Genomic DNA, 26,729 nt, shown 5'->3' with positions numbered 1-26,729 from the left:
CTGCCTCGCTCCACTGTGGCACGGTTGCTTTTTCGAGTGTCTCAGCACTTGATGTGCCATGGTGTGCTTTATGGTTATAAATGATCATATATCTTGTCCTGTATACATTTTACACTTGAATATAATTTCAATAGACACAAGCGGTAGCTGTTTTCTTGACTGACACACGCGTACTGCAGTTTTTTTATGGATGAAGTTTTTCAGAATAGATTTGATCCATGCTGAAGCCGGATTACTGCTATTGAAATGCCTATTTTTCAAATCCTAGTCAATCCGGTTTATGTTATATGGGCAGCATTATGGATCTCTGTGAGTCACATTGTGGTTGATAGGCCTATCATGCAGGGGCAGTTGTTTGCTGTATAAGTTGTTTAGTGTATTTGCTCTGACGTCCAACTATTAGGATGTTCGTGTCATTTATTCCCGAATAGCCACTACAGGGAAATAGCTGGATTTAAATGGGACATTTTCTCCGGGCTCACAGGATCTAATTAAGCGAGGATGCTGTTTGAACTCTCACATTAACCTGCTTACGCTGCTTTATTCTCGCACTCCGTTTACCAGCTTCCTCTGTTTATAGTCAGGGTAAATGTGCCTCTGATGTCTCACAGCTTCTCTGTTGATGTGTTCGTAGCCTAATTGCTACTTTCCTATAGCACATAAAAGCAATGACTTGTCAAAGATGACTCGTGGAATGAATTTGTCAACGCAGTGAGTATACTGACAAAAAAATCTACTGAAACCACTTTGTTTGCTTGTCACTCCTTCCATCCTTTTGGAACTTTAGTCTTATGAACTTTAACATATAGTAACAGATAGTAAAGATGCTTATAAGCACAGTAAGGTTGAATTAATTTCGAAATGAAGCGTTTTGTTTGGCTAAACGCTGTCAAGTGCAGTTAATAGAATCACTCAACAATGCATGACTTATAATAAATATAAAAATATAACATGTAGTCTGATAAAAACATGTAGTTTAGGATGGATAATGACCTTGTGCCTTTGTCCAGAGGATGAAAGTTAGTTTATATTTGTGATCTGGTTAAAAGGTATGTTACACTTGTGTTTTTCTTGCGCAGACATAATGGATCAGTTCCCTTCTCCTCTATTTCCTTCCCTTCCAGACGCACAAACATGCTTTGAATCAAATTGAGTGAATGGGGGTGAGTGCCTCCCTATGACCACTGGGAGAGAAAAGGTCCATCAGACCTTGTGACAGCCATTTACCTCCACACCGCACTAGTCCTCTGATCCATTGGCAGAGCATCCTTAGATTGCCTTTAATGGTGCGAGGAAGGGGGGCACTTTGCTTAGATCTGTCAGTGAGGAGAGATTTAAAGGTTGTACATGGAGTGCTTGAAAAGGATCTTAAATATTTCAGCTCTCTTTGGCATAGCATGATAGTGCTCCAGAGCAAATTAAGGATGAATAGAGAGTGTACTACTGTAGAATAACAGGATATTTGGCAGCTTTGGAGACTCGCTAAATTTTAATTGGTTGGTGAATGACGATTTATGGTAACTTAGTGGGATTTTAATAGCAGTATCTGTCAAGGAAAAAACGAAGCAAAAGTTTACAACAAATAAAAAACAAACAAAATGAAACATCTGAGTCATAGATTCGATTGCATTGAGGCTTTATGATATCCTTCACAGTAGACATTTGAACATATGAAATTGCTCACCACTTTCATTGAATTTTGTATGATTTAGTCAACTTTGTAACACCCATGGTGTTCCCGGTCAAAAATGATGTAAAGAAAAGGAATTAGTAACCATCCGGATCAGATAAAACACACACACACACACACACACACACTATAGATGTGTGTTCCCCCCCCCTTATGTGCCCAATCCCCCCATGTGAATCACACCTGGCACACACAAACACACACAGAACAATTTTGACACATTTCCCGCTCTTATGTGCCCATCCCCCCACATGGATCACACCTGGCACACGCAATACATGTTCAGTGTCTGTTCTTTGTATATTTACTGCAGTTTTTCATGTATACCAGTAGTCTGATACAATATGTACAGTTTGAAAGGGTGTTAAATGAAATTTGGTGATGATTAATGGTTTTTGTGTTAATGTAATAGCAGTTAAAACAGGACCGGTCAGACTTGACCGCGAACACCAAAGTAAGGGGGGGGAAACTAAGACAATAGGAGGGTTAAGTGGTCTTATAGGAGCCTGAATAAGTGGAATTGTATTTTTCAGTCTGACGTACAGAATTGGAAGAGGGTGGATCCATAATCACTAGAAACATTACAGCTTATTATTCTGTTTAAAATACAGCCCTATACAGGAAACTCGGTTTGTCTTAGGACATAAAAGGGATGAATTGCCACCCTGACAAACAGCATTGTAACTCTAAACCTGCCAGACAATATTTACATAATAATGTAGTGCCTATTAATTTGATAGTGAGCATCATTCTCAATGCTGAAAGTAGGCTAATATGTGTCTGCTCACTAGCAGTGATTATTTTATATAATGTTATAGTTAATAAAAAAAAATAATGTGCCAAGTGAATGGAGACCAGCTAATGTATTTGTCTGTGTGTTACAATGACAATCACAAGCAATTCACTTGTCAAGATAACACAGTTTGCCTTCATTTCATCCACCCTTGATACCAACTCCCAGAGCTGTTCACTGTCTGAGCCTGGCCTTATGTATTCAGCCGACTGCACAAAGATTAGGGCAAAATTGTCTTGCTGTGCTGATAGGCAAAGCATTTATTGTTTCATACTGGGACTTATGACCACCAGAGGTACAAATACCAGCTTGATTGTTTGTAATAACCTATCTCTGTTGGGCAATGAGCACATTTGTAATGTGCTGCTGGTGCTTGTTGTCAAGCTCTAAGAAAAATGATAAAAAGACAATTTGTATTCCTCCATTCACCAGCGTTCTTGTCTACTTTCCAAATTAAAAGTTGGCTTCGACCTGTTAAGGTAGATGTGGTATGTTACAATACGTTTTTAGTAAAAACAAGTCATAATGATCCATAGCTATATCGTCAGCTCTCCATAATTGATTTATTAACAATGCTTTACAGAGCTCCTGATTGGGAAAATTATGTTGATGCTTCTTCACCCACTTTTTGCAAGATGCTTGGCTGCTTCACTTGGTGCTGTCTCTCCAGCGTACCATCTGTTGGGCTGATGTTTTCGACTGTTGGTGTAGTAACTATTGTTTCATCGCCTCGCCCTAAATCTTTGTGTCGGGCTAATGTAGGGTAATGATGGTGGTTTATTTCTGTGTCTAATGCTCTGTTGTTTATGCCCTCCAGAAACCTAATTTGACTTGGTCTAATTGTTCAGCTTTATAATCACAACTTCAGCATTAAAGTAAGGCTAAAATGTTGTTCAGGTTGAAGAAAAGTATATTAGCTTTTGTGGAAGATCCCTGTGAGGATCAGTAGTGTTGGCAGCAGCAGCAGTTCAACCTGCCATCTGGTATTGAGTAGCTAATGGCGCTTTTCCACTGCAGGACCTAGCACGACTTAGTACGGTATGGTTAGGCCTTGGTAGGCCAGGCTCACTTTATGCTGCGTTTCCATTACAGTTTACCAACTGGGGTAGTAACTATAGTAACGCAGTGTAGGCGGGGCGATCGGCTGTTCGGCGGGCGGAGCGACGCTGCGTAAAACTGCCGTGACGTCATCTTCAATGCGAACCACAAAAGCAAAACATTAGCTGTTAGATCTCAGAGCTCACAGCTCCTCATATCTGATCAGAAACTAGGCAAAAGTTAAACAACTACAAACCACAGACTGTCTGTGTCATGGCGAATACAGTCGCTGGTTTATTTATGTCAGTAGGCCGTTGTTGTGAGTGTCGACGGAGCATATACAACGTTAGCTTAGCCTGATCGATCCGATCTCCATTCAGAAAACACGAAGCCAGAACTATCCCTAGTGGAAAAGCAAAAGAAAGCGAGCCTGGTTTGGCCCGGCCGGCTTAAACCGTGCTACGTGCTGCAGTGGAAAATCGCCATAAAAGTGCTTGGCAGCCCGAAGACAACCAACTCTGGGGCTCCAACCATATCACTGACGGAGCTCTTCATTTCTAATCACTTTCATGATAAGCAACCACGCAGGGAACCTTGAAATTGGAGCTAAGGACTTTGCAGCTGAATGTTCAGGAGCTACATGAAAGATGAAGTGAGCCATCAGCCTTATTCTGCATTTGCTGTATATGAGCTGTGTGTGTGAGATGCGATTGTGACTTCAGTGCTGCTGTGGTAAACCCTGCTGACAGTTCCTTTTGAGCAGAGGAGAATAAAGAAGCAGTTTGAAGAAGCTGGATTATGCTGTTCACCGGGGAGTTGCTCAACAACATTTCCAAATGTTCAGATCTGCTCTTGAATAATGACTTTAAAATATGTTTTTATTAAAATAGTTGCTATTTTGTTTTCTCGTCAGTTGATTATTTAGCTAATCCTTTCAACTTTTAAGGTAAATTACTTGGGTATACAGGGCTAAAATTACTCATGAATATATTTGTATGTGTTTGCTTCCTTGGACATGAGTGATTTATGTCTTGAAGCTAAAAGTAAGACTGATCTTGCCGTACTTTCGGACTCAAGGTTACTGCTGTTTGGTCTTGAGCATGTTTTACTTATCATCCAAGAAGTTTGAATAGAAAAGAAGAGTTTTACAACTGCATGAGTGAAAACACATTGAAACAAGCATAACATTTGGACTTTGTTCCTCTTGTTTGGGGCGGCAGTGGTTCAGTCTGTAGTAGGGATTGGATTTTGGACCGAAGGGTCGCCGGTTCACGTCCCGATCGGACCAAAAATACGGAGTGTGGACTGGTACTGGAGAGGAGCCAGTTCACCTCCTGGGCCAATGCCAAAGTGCCCTTGAGCAAGGCACCTAACCCCCAACTGCTCACTGGCGCCGGCTAGACTGGCTGCCTCCGCTCTGACCTCTCAACTGCATGTGCATGTGTGCATATAACTGTGTGTATATGTATGTGCATGATGTAAAAAGTGTGTACTGTGTGTACTGTATGTACCTGTATAAAAACGCATGTGTGTGTATGACAGAGTGGAAACTGAATTTATATTAATAAAGGTCCATCTTCTTCTTCTTCTTATTTGTCATATGAAAAGTTTAGGTCTTGAAAGTTATATTTGACTAACTGTTAAACCATTGCAACTCAAAAGGAAAAGCGCAACATCCAACCTTACTTGAAATACATTTATGTTTTAGTAATTAAGGAATCTGTCACTTTTGTATGTACATGCATAGAAGTATCTGCTTGACTATCCACCTCAATGCTTTAGGGATAAAAGAAAACAACAAAAATATGACATTCACCTGAAAATTATGTTTTCCCACGAGACAGTATTGAGTTCTGGTTATTACGGTGGATTTTTTTTCTCCTTACCAGTGGGGTCAAGAAAGCAACTAAAAGTAGAACAACTCGGGAATGATAGATCACCAGAGGGATGTGGGACACTACTGCTGTACTGTACATCTCTGAAGTTACCTGTGTACACTGCTGCCTCAGAGATTGTATTACAATAAATGTTCCGCCTTAGCACCGGATGATACATTGAGCCACTAAATCTCACTTTTATGTAGGAGTGTCATTTTGTGGTTTTCTTATTTAAATACAAGAATCAGGTTGCATATGGTGTGGATTTATTTGTGAGGAACCCATATTTATTGCCGGAAATTCTGTGACATTTATTACATTTTTGCTTCCAAGAATATATTGCTGTGTAGGAATTGACGCCCTTGGTCCAAATCTGCTTTCCACACACTGATACGTGGAACATTTCCCCCATAGAGAGAATAGAGGAAGCAGAGGCCGTGGTTCAGTGGTTTGGACCAGAGGACAGTGGTGTCCACAGCGATTGCTTGTCTGGAAAGCAGCCATCACTCTACTGTAATAGAGACTGAGAGCCCATTTATATGGCTCTTACTTTGGGAAGAAGGAATGGCTTAAGGGGAGGGGAAGAAGCATGAAAACAGAATGGTACCAGAATGAATGGACAGAAAGTAACCAAGAATGCATTATTAATAGAGTGGTAGAGGTTCTCTGTATGCTGTCTGTCTTATCAGGGCTGTTTGTCTGTTAGTGACCGGCTGAAAGTGCATTGAGTTATGTCTTCAAGACTAATACGTTCATATTCTCTGAACCTTTCATGAGAACTTGTCCCTGAAAAGGAAGTCGGAAGAGTTGGGGTAACCCAGCTATTTTCCATTTGCAAGAAACATTTTTTAGGTGAATATCACTTGGGGTGTTTCTTTCCATTTTAGATTAACAAACACACACTCACAGATCCCCAATGTGCAGAAGCTTTCATTGCATGGGAGAACAAACTCTCTCTGAAATGTCATTGGAACTGCTCTGAAAGGTTTGGTGTTTAAGCTCAAAGGAAGCCCTGTACTTGCATGTTTACTGCACTGAGCCTGGCTAAAGTCAGACCCCTGCTGCTGGATAAATGGAAGCCTTTTTCTGCACTCGGCACACAATACATGCCAATATTAGTTCATTTCTTTGCGTCTTTCTGAGAAATTGAAGGTCTGCATTTATGGGAGGATGATTCAACACCAGTCTCACATTTTGAATGACTAAATGGGGGGGTAGTTTCAGTTGGGTTAGTTTTTAAATTATAGCGCCGTGTCTATTTTGGACCATTGGAATTCAAGTTGAGGTCGGCATGCGGGTCAACTTGAGAGCTGTGTGTCATGGTCGTGGCGAGTTGAATTGAGGACAGCAATTCCAAGTTCAAAAGTCAGACACTTGACTTTCAGGAGGAAGTTGTTCATTTCCTTAAGCCTAATTGATTTTCCTGAGAACAGAATAGCTTTGTTCGCAATCTTGTTTGTACCTTTCAGTACGCAATTTAGTAGCTGAATGGTAAATGACTTGGGCAGAATCATCGGCTTTCCCTGTAGAACAGCACCTTTTTAAAAGTTAAGTATATATACATGTGTAAACTACCCGTTAGGCATGCCTACCGATTAAGGTCAATACATTCGTTTTCTTAAGTCCTAACGATACATCACTTTACCCTACAGTCAAAAAATGTGTTGAGCAGGTCATTTCACAATTGACTAAACGTGCTGCTTCTAAATGAAAAAGGAAGCCTGACACATTCCCAGTTGTTAAGGAATAATGTTCAGTTGCTGCATCTCAGAGGCAAATGTCCCCAAGATCACTGGCAAAAAAATCCATGCCTTTATCTCCTTACCCTGTAATATTTTTCAGAAGTCTTTGTCAGCAAGTCTAAATGTCATGAGTATATTAATCACGTCAGTAAATCGGAATAGATCTATACCTCTTAATTGCACTTTGATCTCTTTCTCTCTCTCTCTCTCTCTCTCTCTCTCTCTCTCTCTCTCTCTCTCTCTCTCTGTGTGTCTTCGCCAGCTAACTAAACTTTTGTTTTTGGCTTCCCACAGCCCAACCATTTCCCTGCAGTGCTATACATCAAGATAGTTATTTAGATGATCTGTGCTAGATGCTGATTCTTGTTCCTTCTTGAGGCCATGGCCTTAAGGACATATGCTGACAACAGCTGACTTCGCATCATGGCACTGAACAGAGCCATTACAGACAGGGAGGTAATTGGATTCACAAATCAGCCATGGCTCCGGGTTTATAGTGGCACTGAGCTTCATGGGTCATATTTCAAATACTGGTGGGCAGTTTGTCAGACAGGAGGCTCTGTGGTAACGAGAAACTGGTGCAGGGGAGAGTCAGAGGAGCATCTGAACTCTCCTTTTGCTTCAGGGAAATCCATGGAGAGAAATACAAAGATAAAAAGTGGATCCTGAAATGTCCCGCACAAGGTCTTGTCAAATATTATAGCTCTTAGGCGCAATGGACTGAAACACTAGCGTTTTATTTTTTATTGATAGAAGTTGTCCTTTTCAGTCTCTTGACCTTCCTTCTCTATAACTGTCATTGATCTGGTTTTCCTTTTTGTGCTTTACATACGACTTGTGCCTCTAAACCACTTATTCTAAACATATCTATTTCTTCCTGTTTGCTCGTTTTCTCCCTTGTAAACAAATAACATTTCTTATGAGTCACAGGGAGGTCGATGATAAAGTGTGTGTGTGTGTTAGTGAGAAAGGATGTGAGAAAAAGCTGAGGAGAATCTTCTTCCTGTCTTCCTCACCTAGAGCTGAAACATACTGCAGGTTTTCCGTCATGCTTTCTGTGCTTGTCCCAACATAAGTCAGAAAAGTAGATCGATATGAAGATTAATTATTCTGTCCAAGTCAAGGGGCCGCACCAACAACCTGCATTTTTCAGGCCTCTAGTGAGTGTCCAAATGCTTCCCTGTCTGACGAGCGTTGAGCTTTAGCTTGTTAGTGTGGTCTCTGGACCGAAGCTGTGCTGAGAGAAAATTGGGCCAGGCTCCAGAGGTAACACGCTGAGTCTTCAAAGTAGCCCTGCTCAGCACAAGCAACAGGCAAACCAGGGGTCCCATAACATCTCCCTGGGCCTAAAACATCCTCCTGGTTTTCAGTAGTCGTGTTAACTGATCTGAGGTGTCTGAAGGGAAAGGGTACCCAAGGCTGTAGTGGATTTATACTTGTTTCTCTTAAAATGCCTTTTTAGATGAGACCTCTTTTCCTATATGGATCTATTTTTGATTTGTTATAAAAGTATTTTCAAATAAAAACTCCAGACTCAAACAACTGAGAAAGGTTCAAAGTGTGTTTGATTTCGGTCAGTTGAGCTCCTAAATGTTGTCAAGGCAAGCTAGTCAATTATTCGGGTCTTTGATTTGCTAGTCTCTCATTTCCCTCTAATCTTGATTTAGGCTTTTTAAACATTTAAAATAATGACAGTTCTTCTGCTCATCAGAAACATGACATTGTCAAACTTCAATGTGGTCTACTGTCTTACATCTAAACAGGGAGATGACGCTGTAGAATAATAAAGTACACTTTGACTTTTGCATTAATTGTTAATAGGGAGTTTGACCCCTGTTTTATAATTTGACACCGTTTATTTCCCTATTGCAGATCATCATGCTCGTCAGAGTCTTGCATAGAAACGGGAAAACATTTTTTGTTGGAACCTTGAGACGGTACTCATTTCTAGTCGCCAGCTCAGACAAAAGCTTTTGAATCAGAGTTGGAATGAAACTGTCAACACCAACAAGAGAACCGTTTGTGATGGTGTGTGTGACCTTATGCACTCTTTGAAGCTTTATTTGTGTGTTTAATAATTCCTTATATTTATTATAGCGCTTTTTCAATGACTCAAAGTGCTTTACAGATACACATTACACATACATATCATACATACATGTAATGGTCATGTACTGTGGACAATACCCACAGGAGCAAATTCAGGTGAAGTGTCTTGCCCAAGGACGCAACGGCTTTACAGACGCAGAGGCGGCGGGTTTCGCCCCCTTGATCTGATGATCAATGCACAGCCCACTGCGCCACACCGCCCACCTTCACACCTCGAAGTCATCAAGGCGCTTTACAAGTACACATTAATATCATACATGTACTGTGGACAATACCCACAGGAGCAAATTCGGGTGAAGTGTCTTGCTCAAGGACACAACGGCCTGACGCAGTGGCGGCGGGAGCGGGTTTCGAACTGGAGTTCCCCAACGCCCCCTTGATCTGATGATCAAACGCACAGCCCACTGCGAGTAAACTGCGCCACTCCGCCCCGTTGGCTCTGTATGCAAATGTCGTCTATTGGAATTGTGAGATCTCCGCATTATTCTCTTCGGCTTCTTTAACTTCATAGTAGTCTTTATATGTAGGATTGCAGTTAAGGATTCATTTCATTAAAGAAATATCAATTTCACTAAACCCAAATATATTAAATAAATGTTTGGTATTTATGCTCAATAAGTGACTTGAACACATCATTGTTTATTGTATCAAAAATATTTAGTCTATATCTATTTATTTATTTAAATGCTGTGCTTATTAAATACGTACAGAGTGGTTCACAGTCAAGTCATCACAAATGTTAGTGGATGAAGTAATGGAGTTTCAGTTCAGGGCCGTGACTATAGTTGTTTTGACGAAAACAAAAGAACAGACTGCCGCTGAGAGTGTTGGCACAGTACGTGTTAGGTAAACATCCCAAAGCAGACTCAGGTGCTACAGCTTTTCTTATGTACTACATAATAAACCTGACATCCACATCTTGTTCTTGTCACAGCCGTTTTTTCCTGTTTCTTATCTCATCACATTAGCCCTTGATAATATTGTGACCAAAGCCCTCAGTCTGCCTGCTGTGATAAGTGATGGATGGACGAGTGGCACGAGGAAAGACAGTTGAGAGAAAAGAGAGAACAGATGAGTCGAGGCAGGCTCAGCCAGATCGTAGCCTCCGGAGCTATCCCGTTGCATGATCTATGAGGCTTAATTTGTTTGTGCTGTTTTGGTAATTAAACAGGGAAGGCCAACTCAGTAGAGTCAGGCTGTTGGCTTAGTCTCTTTCCCCTAATCTTCCCATAAGACCAGAAAATTAATGATGGAATGACAGGAGTGCCCACGGTCCTTCTGTTAATGGAAAGGATTCATCATGTTTACTCAACTTACCCCTTGTTTCTTTATTCAGAGTTTAGCCATGGTGTCATGTCTGTGAGATTTGGCATCTATCCAAACATATAATGGCAGATGATATCGTGACAAGTCCTAAAGCCGAAAGGATATTCTCAGCTAGGATTTATCCTAAATGTCTAACTTAATCATCATTGTTGGTTTTAGCCACATATTTTTAATGGACTATGTGAGTGCCAGAAGTTTAAGCCGTACATTCCCACCAAGTCATCCCATTTTACCTAAGAACCAATTGTAAATGTTGTAATTTAAAACATTATTTTACTGTGCCAGTTTAAGAATATGTCTGTTGATATTCCATATATTTTCAAATCCTGCGAAAAAGATCAAAGCCAACAATAAAATACTTAAATAGAATATGAATGTATTCCCATCTCTAATTCGAACCCCAGCTGTGCCTAGCAAAAGCGAGTATTTAACCCAGAAGGATGAATTGTGTTTGTTGGATTGACTCAAAAATAAAGTAAATGCCTTTTTACTTTGTAACTGGACATGTAACTCAATACAGTAATGTAGTTCATTCTCCTGTAATTATTAGCAAATAACACATTTGACAAAAATATTGAATTGAGAGTAATCTTCGGATATTGCAATTGTGATATGATTTTTTTTTTAATTCTGAAGGATGTTTAGGCCAGAACATCTCTAGCTATTAATTTAAAAAATACTGCTTCATTTAAAGATTCAAGTCTGTATGAAATGTACACTATATATGACTTGGCATAGTACTGTTTCCTGTTATCATTGATATGAAATATTATATTTCATATCAATTCCCTGTTTTTTATAAGAGTTGGACTGAATGTGGCTAGTCGCACACAGAATCTCTACATATAGCCTGCAAGTTAACAGAGCAGTGAGGAAATGAGAGATAAACCCAAGGTAGAAATCTTCCTGTGGGCAGCTAGCTGCTCAAATCTCCCCTCCCCGAGCAATATTTTGACAAAGGCTTTTGAAAAGCCGAGCTGTCAGCGCCAGCCTCCTGACCAGACCCTCATTAGCCAACACCTGCACCAGGAGAACAGGCAAAATGGTGACACCTCTTCAGCAGCACTCGAGAGAAAATTGCTTTCTAACTGCAAATTCATTTTGGAATAAGGTATTCGTTTGATGAGAACAAGCGTCGGAGCACATTTAGTATTGTTGGGTGAAGAGGATTTCTCTGTACGAGTGACATGCTACACACATTTTCATTAATCTGGATCCCGAGGAGACGGTAATCTCCTGGAGCTGCTTAAAGGTAAACATGGCAGTGTGGGGATGAGAGATATTCCCATGGTAGACTTCTTGTTTAGGGTTGTGTTTAATTGTCTTATTAAATGTTGCCTGCTGCTGAAGTCTCCCATCAGGTCCTTGAGTCTTTGTAGTAGAGAGGTTATAATAATACGACAATCAACATTCAGAGAGCACATAAGCATCTTCCCAGATAGCTGGTTCCAAAACATTAGTGATTGGCTTATGAAGGATTTCGGTCTGAGAGTTTTCGAGTGCACTCGACTCTGCCGATTGTCTGAGGAACAAAACTATGAATCAGTCATTGTTACTTACTGTTCTGTGTTTTGATGCATTTGAATAACGAGTAGAAACATTTTTGATAACTGTATTAAGTATTATTGTTTTTTTTTTGTCTGGTTTTGGTATACTGCACTGCTTAGCATTCGGGGTTGGCTTGATGTGACTCCATCGATTCAGATCTAATGCGAGAATCTCAGACATGACAATGACATTTTTCAGATGTGTTTGTGTTTCTCAGATAGCTAAAAGCAGCTAGAGTTACAATTGATTCTGGTTCTGATGCAGGTTGAATACACAGCTAAATAATTTCTCTCTGCCAACGGGTATTTGGTGAGCCATAGCAGTTTGCTGCCTCCTGCCGCTCACCCTACAGTACAATTACCAATGGAGACCGTAGTTTATAACGGTCATAAAACCCCACAAAGGGTGCTGATGCAGTTAAATTCCATAATTCAGTTTCACATTCATTTGCATTGACAATCATAACTCCTCTGGAGCCGCTCCAGAATAATGCAGCCAAGAATGAACAGCTTGTTAAAGTTTAGAGGGCGTCCTCCTCCCCACTGAAGCCCTTAGGAGCATATTTCTGCAGTATATCGGATGAAAATCTCTGAAGTCTTTTTTCTTTTCTACTTAACACGGGTTGGGTTGTATGTCAATCAACAATTAATCAAAGAGTAAGTTGTTGTCTCAGCAGTTTTTCTAAATCATCACATTCCTTTTACATTTGTCTTGAGTCTTTTCTGCAAGAGAATAGAAAACAGAGCAGCTTTCACATTTGAACATCTCCATGAGCTAAAAGCATACCATGCATACAAGATGAACCTTACTCTCCAAGCTGTTTAACATTCACAATACAAAGATGATACTAAGTCATAACATTCTCTATAATTCAATAGTTATCTTACAATGGTTTCTTGAGCTTTTCGGACCAATGGTATTGAACTGGGTCTATAGCAGAGACATGATTAGGGTTCTGTTGTGGTCCATCATTGTGGTCCATCATTCAGAAATAGCACAGAATGTTTGCAGGCTGCTCTGGGACTCGCTGGTTACCGAGGGCTTCAAGGTATTTAGAGGTCTGACCATGTTGGAGTCTCACTAAGGCTGGTTCTGTATAATGAAATGTCTTTGCTAATCCGTCTATAATTCTTCCACAAATCACCAGTACATCTGTAGTCTATTTTTTTCTATCCCTTAAAATCCATGTAGTCCCGATATCCAAATCCATTAGTTTTAGACCATTGCACCTGTCTGATAGTGGTGTTACAAGCTGCATTAATACTTTCTAGTTGCCAATTACTGAGATTGTGAACAACCAATCAGTGTTTAGATCGACAGAGGAGCTAGTATAGTTAGCTATAACACCCCAAGTGAGGTTCCATTGAGAAATATCATGATCTACTCATTTAAAATAAGTGTAAACAAAGGTAAATTACAATGTTATCATGATGTGTTCATATGTAAACTTGAAAAATGTTGCTTTTATTGCAGAGAAACTTGAATAAAAACTGTATTAGTAAAGGTATGGTATGAGGAAATGATAACCAGTTTAACTTGATAACATAAGTTTTAAGCAGCTTGTATTATTGATACTAAGAATGGCAAAATAAAACTACTATAACATTCCCTCATCATTCAAATTGTATTTTTATGTAAATTACCACACATCTTTCTGGGAACCAGGTTCAGAATATTGGCCTATGTATTTCTTGGAATCAAATCTGTCACACCTGGAGCCTTGGCCTCTCTCTAAAGATGCAGGTTGTTGGTTGATTTTTAGGGAATAAAACAAGATCAATCTACTGCTTCGGTACACTAGAGCGTTGTTGATGTTATTCTTGCGCTAGTTTGAAGTGCTGACATCCCAATTTTCAAATAACTCACAGATTTTGCGTCGTGAGGCACAATCAAAATGAAATAAATATTAATCGTGCTTAGGGTTAGGGTTCAGGTTTGAGGGGATTCCACTTTCTCTCTTTCTGTTCATTAACTTTTGATGTTAATGTTCCCTTTTGAAAACATAGCCAGAAGCGGAAAGTAAGAGAGCAGTGAAATGTGCCACAGACTACTGGATATGAACCAGGATGCTTTTTAATCACGTTTTTAGATCAAGACTGTCCAAAGACAGTCCTGTCCAGAAGGAATTAGCATTGCAATGCCACACTGGTCATTTCAATTAAGAATGTCGCATTATACAATGGTGATATTATGGAATGGTCCTGATTTTATTTATTGTTGTTCTCCTCCTATAACCCCTTATGGAACATTATAATTGCTGCCAGATACGAATGCGAATGCATCTTTGTGTAGAGTATGTATAAAACATGAACTACATAAAGAAAATCACGCATGAGAGTTTTCTGCAAAAGAGTAAGGGGTATACAGTGAGCCTGGCAACTGCTCCTTTGTAAGACAAGTGCTCTATTGATTGAGAAGGAGATTGAAATTGATTGAAAAGGAGAGTGAAATTACTGAATCACTCCAGGTAAAATTATCTTCCTCCTCTCCTATTTCAATGGTAATGTGTTCTGCACGGGGCAAGTGTTATTCAGTGAATCATTTTTGAAATGTCTCCTGCACGATGACAAGAGGTTTCACTCTTAACTGGTGATGAGCAATCAAAAAGTAAACAAACGAGACTGGTATACATTTTTTTTTTTTACAAGTAAATATAGAATGGAATGGAGAAATGTATTGCATTTTGAAGACGTGGGCCGGTGGTGAGCTTCCAAATGGGAACAGAAAGCTGCCAAACTGCAGCCTAACTCAAAGCACAGCTCCAACTTTGCGATAGTTTCTCAGCGTTCTTTTTATCATCCTATGTACTACCGTCTGAGTTATTTGACCAAAACCACTCAAAATGGAACAAAACTTACATGTACTGTAGTAACACATTGTTCCATTGAGGCTTTACAGTAGATACAGATATAACAACATACAAATGTAATCAAGCAAATACTGCACTGTTAAAGTGGTTTCAGATCCTAGAAAGCATTTGTGCAATGCATTAGATCTCCTAATGGATATATGCTTGAAATGGAAGTAGGACTCTTTATTCATTACGTTGGCTGAATGGCCTCTGCTGGGCTTGGTCGCCTCCTCTATAGCTGGATAAGTGTGATGTATGTACTGACTAATTGCCTTTGTCCTCATCGCTTCCATGACCAGGCCATTAAGCGTCTGGAAAAGGTCATTTCCTGTCTTATTACTGTGGTATCCATCAGGGAGACTAGGCCACAGCAGAGAAGAATCCTGTAGATGATATTATCGCAATATTATTGGTTGGTTTATTTGTCAAATTGTTAAAGCTGGTCCCCTGAGAAGATAGCATGGAATGTGGAAACAGCTGGGAATGTATTGCTGATTTCCAAAAAGGCCAGCAGATGGTTTACTGAGCACTCAATGCTTCAACTGTGCCACACAGTTCCTGCACTAGGTCAGGGGAGGAGAGAATTCAAAGATTAGCCAATTTACAGTCTATGCCAAACTTCAATAAAGTTTGGGAAAGACAAGAGAAGGGACTCCGCGTTTTCTATAGCTGATTTAAAAAACAGAACTGAGATCAGGTCAACATACAGTATGAGGTTAATGCAGAGTGCATACATTATTAGTTAAGTAACCTTAGTTTTGACCCACTTCTAAATAATTGAAAGGACAAGAGATCTCCTTTTGGCATTTACATTGAAGTGGCAGATTTTTTTTCTCAAAGCTGAGACTCTTATGTATCCATTAGGCGTAGACATAAAAACACATTCAAAATTTGACATTTGAAAAAAACAAAACAGGATGAAGGGATACAGTACATGGAATTTTGGCCTCTATACAGAGACACTGATGTAACAATATGTGTTCTATTCTGGTGTTTGTTGGCGAAGGATATGAGCAGCACGAGGACAGATTTGACAAAGTAAAGCTGTGATCGAACATCAGTGAGTAGGTTGGAAGACTTAGTAGAAATTCCTGTCCTGCAGGTTTTTTAATGACAGTATTTTAACTTGGTTATTCGGACTAAGGTTATTAATAGGGTGTGTGCGGTTACTTTCTCTTTAAAAGTTAGGAGGACTGCAACAAACGTTTTGTTTTTCTTCTTTTTTCGATTCATTTATCATTTTGTCTTGTCAAATAAATGGCACAACGTGACTATAGACATTTCGGGGAGCCCGAGGGGACATTTTCAAATTGCTGTCTTGTGTTTGTTTTGTATAAATACTGATTTGTATTCAATACAACATACCTACAAATGTAAGAAATACATCATTCACTTCCCTCCCTTTTTTGTGTTAGTTCAGTGCACCTGCCTTGCTTCCACACATATCGGCTTACAGTGTTTCCCACAGATCTTAAATATACTTGTGGTGGTAACAGAGAACGGGGGGGGGGGGTGCTAGTGGAGCACGCTCATGAACTGTTCGCCGGAGCCTCGCAGCGGAGTTACTGCGGAGCGCGATAGCAGAGCGAACAGGTACAGGAGGGGTAGTTAATCGATCGCAGATGGCGTCGTGCTCGCGGACGGATAAAAAAAGATTAAACCTAAATGGTCGCGAAATATACTTTGGCGGACGTTAATATACCTGGGCGGCCCGCCCAAGTAAAGTCCATGTGTGGGAAACCCTGGCTTATTTTTTACAATTTAGACTCTTTGTCTTAATTTATTTTTTCCTTATCTGTAATGTGAAAACATTCGATTTCCTTGAGGTCAAAGTGTTCGTCCAGGTCACAGTTAGGTCAAATTTCCTAAGGCAACCCCGAGTGCCAGTCCTGCTGAAAGTGTTGTCATCTGATCACTCATACTCCGGTTTAGCAGACTTCATTGACAGTCAGCACCGGAGCTGAGAGCATTGGAGCAGCCAAGAGACAAGAGTGGTGCTGCTCTGCCTCAAGCTGCCCTCTGTTTCCATTTCCCTTCTCTACTTCCACCACAATTAGTTTAATGGAGAGGTCACTTTGAGACAAGATCTGGTTTGCAAAGTGTATTCCCTGCCATGCTGTTGCTCCCGCATTGCTCTGTGTACGATGATTCAGCAACAAGGGTGCAGTGACTCATGCTCTCCTCGAGGGACGGCTCAAATTGTCAACTTCTAGGAGACAGCCTTGGTTATATTGAAAAGTTATTTTTATATATTTTGGAATGGTTGCTGTCTCACACTTGGTATTATTCTGCCCAATGTAGCTGGCATCATGCATCTCATCCACTATTGCTGTTCCCCTAACCAAAACAAATATCCTCGATTTCTGAAAATATATTGTCAAACCACAAGCTCAAAAAGTTAGTTTTGCAATAACTTATTTTGCTGATAGGAGTATTTAGAAACATTGTTGGCATTGTTGCTGCTGCAGATCTGCCAAACTCTTATTTTGAAACATTTTGAATGCGAATGGTGTAAATCTTGCCTGACAACGTTAGTATCCGCCTTCTCTGTGTTCTGTTGCCATGTGACTTGGCATTCAGAACTTGATGCATTACTATTCGTCCTACAGTGGGATACTTTGCTTGTGAAGCTTGCACCAGGGGTTACATTAAAGAGATGATTCACTTTACCCTTTGTCACTATGTTTCTCTCTTTAAATGAGTCAGAGCTTAGCTTTCTAGCATGCACTGGTGCAAACCCAAGGTATTTGAATAAATCAAAGAAATCACTGTGTTCCTAAGTGGGTGTTTACTTGACAGAGCGCAACCTGTTGTGACCCCAACTGCTCCCAGCGTCCCCGAAGTAAAACTAAGAGGTGGTTCTCTGCTCTTATTTCCCTCTTTGGCTATTTGTTTTATTTATGCCTTACAGCATGGTAGCTGGATTCTTCCTGACTTTTTCCCTTGGTCATTACCGAATGAAGTTTCTCTTGCTTCACTGACTAATTTCTTCTGGCATGCTAAAAATCCTCTTTGACACAAACACATTCCCTCCCATTTACCAGTGACAAAACAACGAGGGACCTAAGACAATTTGTGCTGACATTTTCAGCCACAGGGTCCATTAGCGCTCATGTGTGACTAAAAATTGTGATTATTTTTGTTTCACTCTCACTGATCAAAAACGTAGGATGTACTAAGACTTTTGTTTCTTGATTTCTCTGTTGATTTTGAATCCATAACCGTGGTGCCACTGCCAAGTGTGGTGTTGTTTGTTTGGTGTATGTTTTTTCTTAACATAGGTAACATTAAGCTGTCTGTGGCTCTTTCCTGCTGTAACGATGCAAATTTCCCCTCCGTGGGACTAATAAAGGGATTCTGATTCTGATTCTGATTCTGGTATTGACATTATTCATTAATTGTATTCTCAATATAATAATGAAGGCATATGCCACTGATTTAGGCATGAAGACAAGTTTGAATTATCTTGACTAGATCTTGACTACAGATCTTTCGCAAAAAGCCTTCTTTAGAAGCGGGTTAATGCCCGTGTCTTTAAAACGCCATTTCCTCAGACAGGGCTGGTCAAAGATGGATTCAAACCTTATTTCCTTTTTTCCGTCTGCGTTGCTGGTCCATCATTTTAGGATTTTCTTTCGGTCCTAACACTTAAAATGGGTTTTGGTCTCCTGATCCACAAGAAAGCGCAGGGTTGGCTGAAATCTCAGCAACAGGAATGTCTAATGATGAAAGTCGTGACAAGTGAAGTCAAAGAGTAGTCACAGCCGGATCCATCCATCCATCCATCTTCTCCCGCTTATCCGTGGTCGGGTCGCGGAGGTAGCAGTTCCAGCAGAGAGCCCCAAACTTTCCTTTCCCTGGCCACATCAACCAGCTCTGACTGGGGGATCCCAAGGCGCTCCCAGGCCAGCGAAGAGATATAATCCCTCCACCTGGTCCTAGGTCTACCCCTTGGTCTCTTCCCAGCTGGACGTGCCTGGAACACCTCCCTAGGGAGGCGCCCGGGTGGCATCCTTACTAGGTTGCCACCTCAACTGGCTCCTTTCGACGCGAAGGAGGAGCGGTTCAACTCCGAGTCCCTCCCGGATGACTGAACTTCTCACCGTACTCCCAGGCCCCCTCCAGGATCCTTGCGAGAGTAAAAAGCTGATCCGTCGTTCCACGACCAGGACGGAATCCGCATTGTTCCTCCTCAATCTGAGGTTCGACAATCGGCCTGACCCTCCTTTCGAGTACCTTAGAGTAAACTTTCCCGGGGAGGCTGAGTAGTGTGATGCCTCTGTAATTGGCACACACCCTCTGATCCCCCTTTTTGAAAAGGGGAACCACCACCCCGGTCTGCCACTCCTTCGGTACTGTTTCCGACTTCCACGCCACGCAAGGGCGGAGTTGTCGGGTTCAGGAGTTCCTCAAAGTGTTCCTTCCAACGCCCTAACACTCCATCAGTTGAGGTCAACAACATCCCATCCTTACTGTACACAGCTTGGATGGTTCCCTGCTTCCCCCTCCTGAGGTGTCGGACAGTTTTCCAGAACAACTTTGGTGCCGCCCGAAAGTCCTTTTCCATGTCTTCTCCGAACTTCTCCCACACCCGCTGCTTTGCCTCGGCCTCGGCCACGGCTGAGGCTGCTGCCCTTCGGGCCTTTCGGTACCTTGCAACTGCCTCGGGAGTTACAATCCCTGAAGGGCTCCTTCTTCAGTCGGACGGCTTCCCTGACCACCGGTGTCCACCAGGAGGTTCGAGGGTTACCGCCCCTTGAGGCACCTAAGACCTTGAGACCACAGCTCCCCGCCGCGGCTTCGGCAATAGAGGCTTTGAACACCGCCCACTCTGGTTCAATGTCCCCAACCTCCACAGGAATGCCCGAAAAGCTCCTCCGGAGGTGTGAGTTGAAGGCCTCCTGAACTTGGGCCTCCTCCAGACGTTCCCAGTTCACCCAAACTACACGTTTGGGCTTACCAGCTCTGTCCAGAGGCTTCCCCCGCCACTCAACCCAACTCACCACCAGATAGTGATCAGTTGACAACTCCGCCCCTCTCTTTACCTGAGTGTCCAAAACATACGGCCTCAGGTCCGATGATACGATAATGAAATCGATCATGGACCTTCTGCCTAGGGTGCTCTGGTACCACGTACACTTATGAGCATCCTTATGTTCGAACATGGTGTTTGTTATGGCCAATCCATGACTAGCACAGAAGTCCAGTAACAAACCACCACTCCGGTTCAGATCAGGGGGGCCGTTCCTCCCAATCACGCCCCTCCAAGTGTCTCCATCATTGCCCACATGTGCGTTGAAGTCTCCCAGCAAGATTAAAGAGTCCCCTTCAGGAGCCCCATACAGGACTCTTTCCAGGGTCTCCAAGAAGCCGGATCCACATACGCAATACTGCATATATACCTGCCAATCTTTGAGCAAGGATTCAGATTGGGTTTTGCGAAAAGATTCTAGCTATAACTACTGCAGTAGCAACACAAAGAGCTCTCACTTGTATGCTAATCAGCGGTCAAATGAAGGCAGCATACAGTGCGTGTCCCTCTTAACACCATACATCGTGATCAACACCACAGTGAGGCCAAAATTCAGAGATCCATTTCGTGACGAGTGACAACTAGCCATCTGTTAATTATTTTCTTCAGACCTGTACAGGAGCTACATCCCAAAATAGCATCAAAGGCAATGAGATGAGATGAAAATGGGCTGTTGCATCTAGAGCACGGAGATCTCTCCTGCATTGTCACTCAGTCTGATATTCATTCTCACTTCAGAGAGCGGGAGAAAGAGGAAGCTTTGTGCACAAGAGAAACAATACAAACAGCTAAGGAGCACTTTTCACAAGTATTAATTGACACACCAGGGAATAAGGCTTCTTATCTACTCTCCTTGAAACTAAGCATCGCCTCCGGGATGTTCTGAAGTGTACCGACGAGGTGTGGGCACGCTTTTCAAAACCAGTCTAAAGCTGGGTTAGGGTTGAAAGAAATTCAGGAACACTTTTGGAATAGCTATGAATTGATTGTTTCTCATGATGCAAATGTGGCTGGAGTTTGACACTGCCTGCAGCACTCGGTCTCTCTCAATCTCAAATCTAACATTGAAAGTGAGAAATCCCTAAAAACACCCATTAAAAAATGCAGTAGACTGAATCATTTAATTTAGCCTTTAGTAAGTGTAGATTATTGAGGCTGAAAATGACTGGAATCTAAAATGACAGAAAGCTGAGTGCTCTGGATCACATTTGATGTCGACATAATGACTACATAATGTTAGATTGTCATGAAGTTCTAGATCTTGCCAAGCTTTACACAATCTTGTCTGAAAAACTGAAACTGATTATTCTTGTTTGACTTTTCCCGACAGTTTGGAGTAGCTTTTTGGGGCTTTGTGACAAACAGGACAAAGTTATAAATAATGCATGAAATGAAGGACAGAAATACTGAATCCAAGAGGGAAATTGTTTTAGAATAAACACTGACCAATATGTGTTGGTCCCTTTCCTATCCCTCTCTAATTTGTTATCTGTTCTGCTTTAGATTTTAAATATTAATCCTTTGATATATTGGATATGTCCTGCAGCATTTAACACCTCAAAGAGCTACAGTCAACATGGGGAAACTGCTGCGATTGAGAGACAAAAGTTGGACTCTTAAACTCAAAAGCGGGTGATGAATACATCTAGCTGCTTTTAAAAGCCTGTGTCAGTTATGGCAGCTGCTCATCATAAATCTCTTCTGTCCTTTACCAGTCTATTCCCTGACAAGGATAAAATATAGGTGGTCTGAAGCAAATTATAGAGCAGTAGAGATTTCAAAACAGGCAGCAAATAAGACAAATAGTCGATGACAGCAAAGCACTGGAGTGAAGAAAGAGACATAATTAAGGGAAGCTTATGTTTGGGAAGCAAATGGGAGAGAAGAGGTGGCATGAAATGAAGTGAAACTTTATAGACAAGCAGACGGTACAAAAAGATGGTGATATGCATCTGAATCCCTAAAAGAACAGTCGGTCCCTACTGCGACAAAATACAATTTTAATTAGAAGGATTTACTTGCACCTTTACTCTTAAGGAGCATCCATGTTTGCTTTAAATAGTGTCTTTCACACGATTGACAGCTTCAGTACCCATAAGCTCAGCTGCTTATTGTAAATCAGCACCTAGTCAGCCGAAGAGGGCAACCTAAAAGAGAGACACTACTTTACACTGCACAAGTTTGAGCCCCCATGCTCTAGCGTTAGAAAGCAACGTTTTAAAGTAATTCCCCCAATTGCGATTGACTTGGCAAAGGCCGGACATGCAGGACAGTCCGTTGCGAGCCAAGTGTGTGCTTTAGGAACCGCCATTCACAGCCGTCGTTGTTGAAGTACATTGGCGCCAACAAGCCTTTCATTAGCCATTCCTTTGGAACTGAAACACACGTCCACATAGGCTGGAGGATTTTCTAACAGACTGCAATTGGCTGCACCAGCTATTTAAGGGAAGAGCAAGTGTTCCCAGAATGATTAGCATAAGACCGTCCATGCCAATGATGAGGCTTGCCATCCTGGAATAATGATGCAGCGACTGCCCACATAACCAAGATATCCTTTGTACCACAGCCTAATGGTTAATATCTTGATATTACCATCCACTTCATGCATTAAAGTATCCTGTGTTTTAAAGGAGAGGCCAGATGGTAAGAGCTTAGACATTGGGCAGCCTTGAGGACATGGAAAAGAAGAGTTCTCCTGGGAGGAACTTACATTTGTACTTTATTACCTCCAACCATGATTGCCTTATGGAATTATTAGTCTAACGTTAGGCATTGCTCTGAGAACACATTGAGCATGCATGTGTAAGCTAACATGACCTTATCAACTGATGTGTTGTATTGTAACACACGCACTCAGTCACTAGATTGCTGAAAGGGCATAGGCCTTTGACAGTAGAAAACGGATTAGTCTGTAAACCACAGATTCTTAGTGAGTTTAATGGAATAGAGATGGAGTGGATGGGAGATTTAAATAAATTAACCTTCAGTGAATTCCCTGAGGCTTGGAGGAATGACAGAGGGGGTCAGAAGAGGATTTTTTTTCCTTGTCACTGATCATATGAATAGTCATGATATGATTATGGTGAGCTGGTTAACCTGAGCTTGTGTTTGACGCACAGCAAAGTGAACGTTGAGTTAATTGACACACTCAAATGCAATTGGAGCAGAAAAAAATAAATTGACCTCCATTCTCATTAAAACCCTTTGCAATTAGTTTGTTGCCCTTTACGTTTTGCAGTGTGTTCCAGTTCCGTATGCCAATGTATCGGTAGAGTTTATATTGCATGCAGAGTAGGGGTAAATGTGCAATGAGATGTTCCAATGCTAGCATTGTTTCAAAATGTCATCACAACATCAGGGAATAGATTAACCTTTACAGAGCTCCCAACTGTGAGAACAACATTCTTTCTACCTACTTATCATGATATTAACCCTGATTGGTGTCTCTGACATTTACTTAAAGATGCACAAGTCTGAATATTCTGGATATTCTCACTTCTGTTGTGATTGGGATACCATTAGTCATTGTTTTAGTAGAGAAATTAGATGTTTGGGGCCTTTTTTGCTTCATTTCCACTTTGAAACAGTTATTTTGTTTTGGGTTTACATGATTATTTTTGTCCTGCATTTCTTATGGCCAATTGATTTCTCCCCGGGACTGGCTTCACATCCTTGTCAGGTAAAACATTTCTTTGATTGAAACAACATTTTAAGTATTTGATGGTGAAAACCCTAGTGGTAATTATTACTTGTTGTAGCAGTTGGTGATGAATATTCATCACTACTGTTTTTTGCACTTCATTTCCTTGTGATTCCTGTGTTTTGGCAGTACCCTTGGTTTATTTTACTGACAGCTCCAACTACAACCCCAAACAAATATTTTCTTAAATATATTTTTTATATTTGTTTATATATTTATGATAATTACCGTAAAAACAGAGTTTACTGGATGCCAGAGGGAAAGCTAAGGCCACAGAGATGCTAATATATACTATGTAAATGTCATGTTATTAAAATACTGACTGAGGAGTCTTAGGCTGCTTTTACACGGGAACGTTTGCGTTTATGCACAGTATGCGCTTTCAAAAAAGTCTTCCGTTCACATGCATTCGTTTCATTTAACGTGTCTGTTCAAACGAGACCGCTGGAAACGCTGTAGTACATATGCCGGTACTGTAACGGGCCGTCTCCACAGCAGCGTTAAAAAATCTTGAAACGCTTCTGCCCATTCACTTTGAATGGGGTGACGTCACTTTCCCTCACTTTTCGCCGGAATGCATTGTGGGCAGGCGAGCGGAGATTCTCAGGATTTTCAAGATTCAAAGTTGAACAATGTTCAACTTTTGAAGCTGAGGTGGAAGCGGCAGCCAATCAAATCCCGTGTACGCAAATCTGGCAGTTCAAGCTCTAGCCAATCAAACGGCGTGTATGCTGGGAGAGACATACCGCAGATCATTTCCTCATATTCCAAAAAATGGAGGAGAAATTAGCGGTAGCGAATCAATCACCCGGTGCTTTATGACCAGACCTACCGGGATATAAACCGGAGGAGCCAGGCATGGAGGGAAGTGGCAGAGACAGTGGTATGTTTTCGCCTGTTTTGGGGAGTTTATATCCAGTTTACTTCGGGCTTTTTGGCTTCGTATGTCGCGGGCGGGAGATTCATGTGATTGGTTGATCGCAAAAAAATCCCCAAGCCTCAGATACGCCCACCTCCAAGATTTTTTTAACGCTGCTGTGGAGACGGCCCGTAAGTGGCGCTGTACTTCCACACGAGACCGCTCGAAAGTGCTGGACACGCTGTAGTACATATGCCGGGACTGTAAGTGGCGCTGTAACTTCCGCCACAAAATACACCAAAAGCAGCGAAGAAGACCCCGGAGCAGCCCCGCAGCAATGTTGCCATGGCTACCCTTCTGTTTATGCCCCGCGGTGGATTTAGCAACATGTAGTAGTTAATTTAATTCTCCATGTCCACTTGTTGCTGATGGTTGTGGTAGAGGAGCTGTAGATTTTGCACTAACATCTGTAGCATGGTCAGTAGCAGTAGCACTAGCAGTAGCTACTGACAGTAGCTACTGGCCATGCTACAGCAGTGAGCAGCAGAGGCGGGGAGAGGTGGGGCTATCGTTATTTTTTCAGGAAATATTCGTATAGAGGCGATTACACGGACTCCTTTGACCCCCCAGAGCGTTTCGTTTGCAAATCTATCCACCTTGGGACCCGTTATCGTTTGTGGGGTCCGTTTGTTACGGCCTCGTGTAAATAATAGAGCTATACACAAGAGAAACTATGCAGATACAAGCCGTTTCGTTCTCGTGTAAATGTGGCCTGAGTCTGCAAAGTTTGAGCAACATATTACCATCATGCTCTGCAGAAGGAAACATGAACAATATAAGTGTAGTGCTTCCTCTATATATTGAAGGAATGGTCAATCTTCCGTAAGTGCCGTGTGTTTACAACTGAGTTGACAGTTTACCACCAAGAGATCTTTATTTTCTCAGCTTCCCTGGAAACGATCAAAGATAACGACAGAGGTCACCATGAGTAATGGTGTCACATTGTCAGTAATTGAAGTGTAAACCATTGCATCGGCTACAGCTAATGTGCCTGTTCTTAAGCAAAAACTGGGATCAAAAACAAAGCTCAATGGTCACAGATATTAATTTTCATTGTTTAAATAAGCACAGGCTGGTGGGACAGTGCAGCTGCCCGGTATATGTCCCTGTGTGCCCCCCCCCCCCCTTGGCTTGGCTAATAGCCTCATGAGAATTCCGCGGCTGCTTGGCATGCTTTGCCATCCATTGCTAAGCCACATCAGTCAGACACCTTGTTTATACATCTGCTAAGGGCACTCGTAAGTTAAGTAGGCTACCTTTTTTAGGAGGCTTGGAACTCGTGCTCATAATCCGTGTAATGTTGTTCTGATGGACACTGCAGGCTATGAATAGAGCAATATCTCATTTTATTGTGGTGACTGATCTTTAGCAGGACCTAATGGAGGTCTTATGACTTTGTATCATCAGTAACCTTTCAGGTGACTAACAGCTAATTTGGGATCATGTGTGTTCACCCGCAGCTGCCTCCCAACAGGCTCCGAGTTATTGCCTCAGACTGTCACTTCACTGCCACCCATAGCACTCGGCTTAGCTGTAATCGCAATGGTGCATGATTTTTAATAATATCAGAATGTGAATTGTGACATGTACTGGTGATGGACAATGTGACCTCTCTTAATTACTTCATAATCCATTTACAAAATACTTTGATGCCATTTCCACCCCAGCCACATGTCACATACAATATTATTTGTGGATCAGTAAAAGCCGTGCTTCCAGCTTTTCAGATTCTTTTTTGTGTCTTTTTTTATGTTATTGTAAGATGAATTTTCCGGCAATTGGTTGGACAAAACAAGCAATTTAGAGAAGTCATTTTGGACTTTGAGAAATCGGGGTGGCCATTAGTTGGGCTGCGCCATTTATATTGACTATTTGGGCAGTAACAGCACTGCACACTACCAACTACGGATTACTTCACAAACCTCTGAATGTATTATTTAATTATAGTCTCACAAAGAAGGCTACCATTTTACCAATCAGTTTAAATGTATTTTATTTCCCAGTAAATGAACTGACAAAAGGCTGTTGGTCAGTTCTCAGTACATCCATGTCTGTTAATCTAAAGTTTAGAAAGGAAGGAGCTGTATTATATTGAACAATTATC

The 26,729-nt window shown here is 41.5% G+C and overlaps 1 protein-coding gene across 5 annotated transcripts in view; it reads left to right on the top strand.

Annotated features, from left to right (window-relative positions):
• enox2 (ecto-NOX disulfide-thiol exchanger 2) overlaps positions 1-26,729 on the top strand; it is a 173,512-nt gene that overhangs the window by 53,734 nt on the left and 93,049 nt on the right. The gene's annotated exons all lie outside the window — the stretch shown is intronic.

The sequence above is a fragment of the Trematomus bernacchii genome, unplaced genomic scaffold (genome assembly GCF_902827165.1).
Source record: "Trematomus bernacchii unplaced genomic scaffold, fTreBer1.1, whole genome shotgun sequence".
Classification (NCBI taxonomy): domain Eukaryota; kingdom Metazoa; phylum Chordata; class Actinopteri; order Perciformes; family Nototheniidae; genus Trematomus; species Trematomus bernacchii.
The sequence above is the reverse complement of the archived record's forward strand: the minus strand, read 5'-3'. Positions and strand labels throughout refer to the sequence as shown.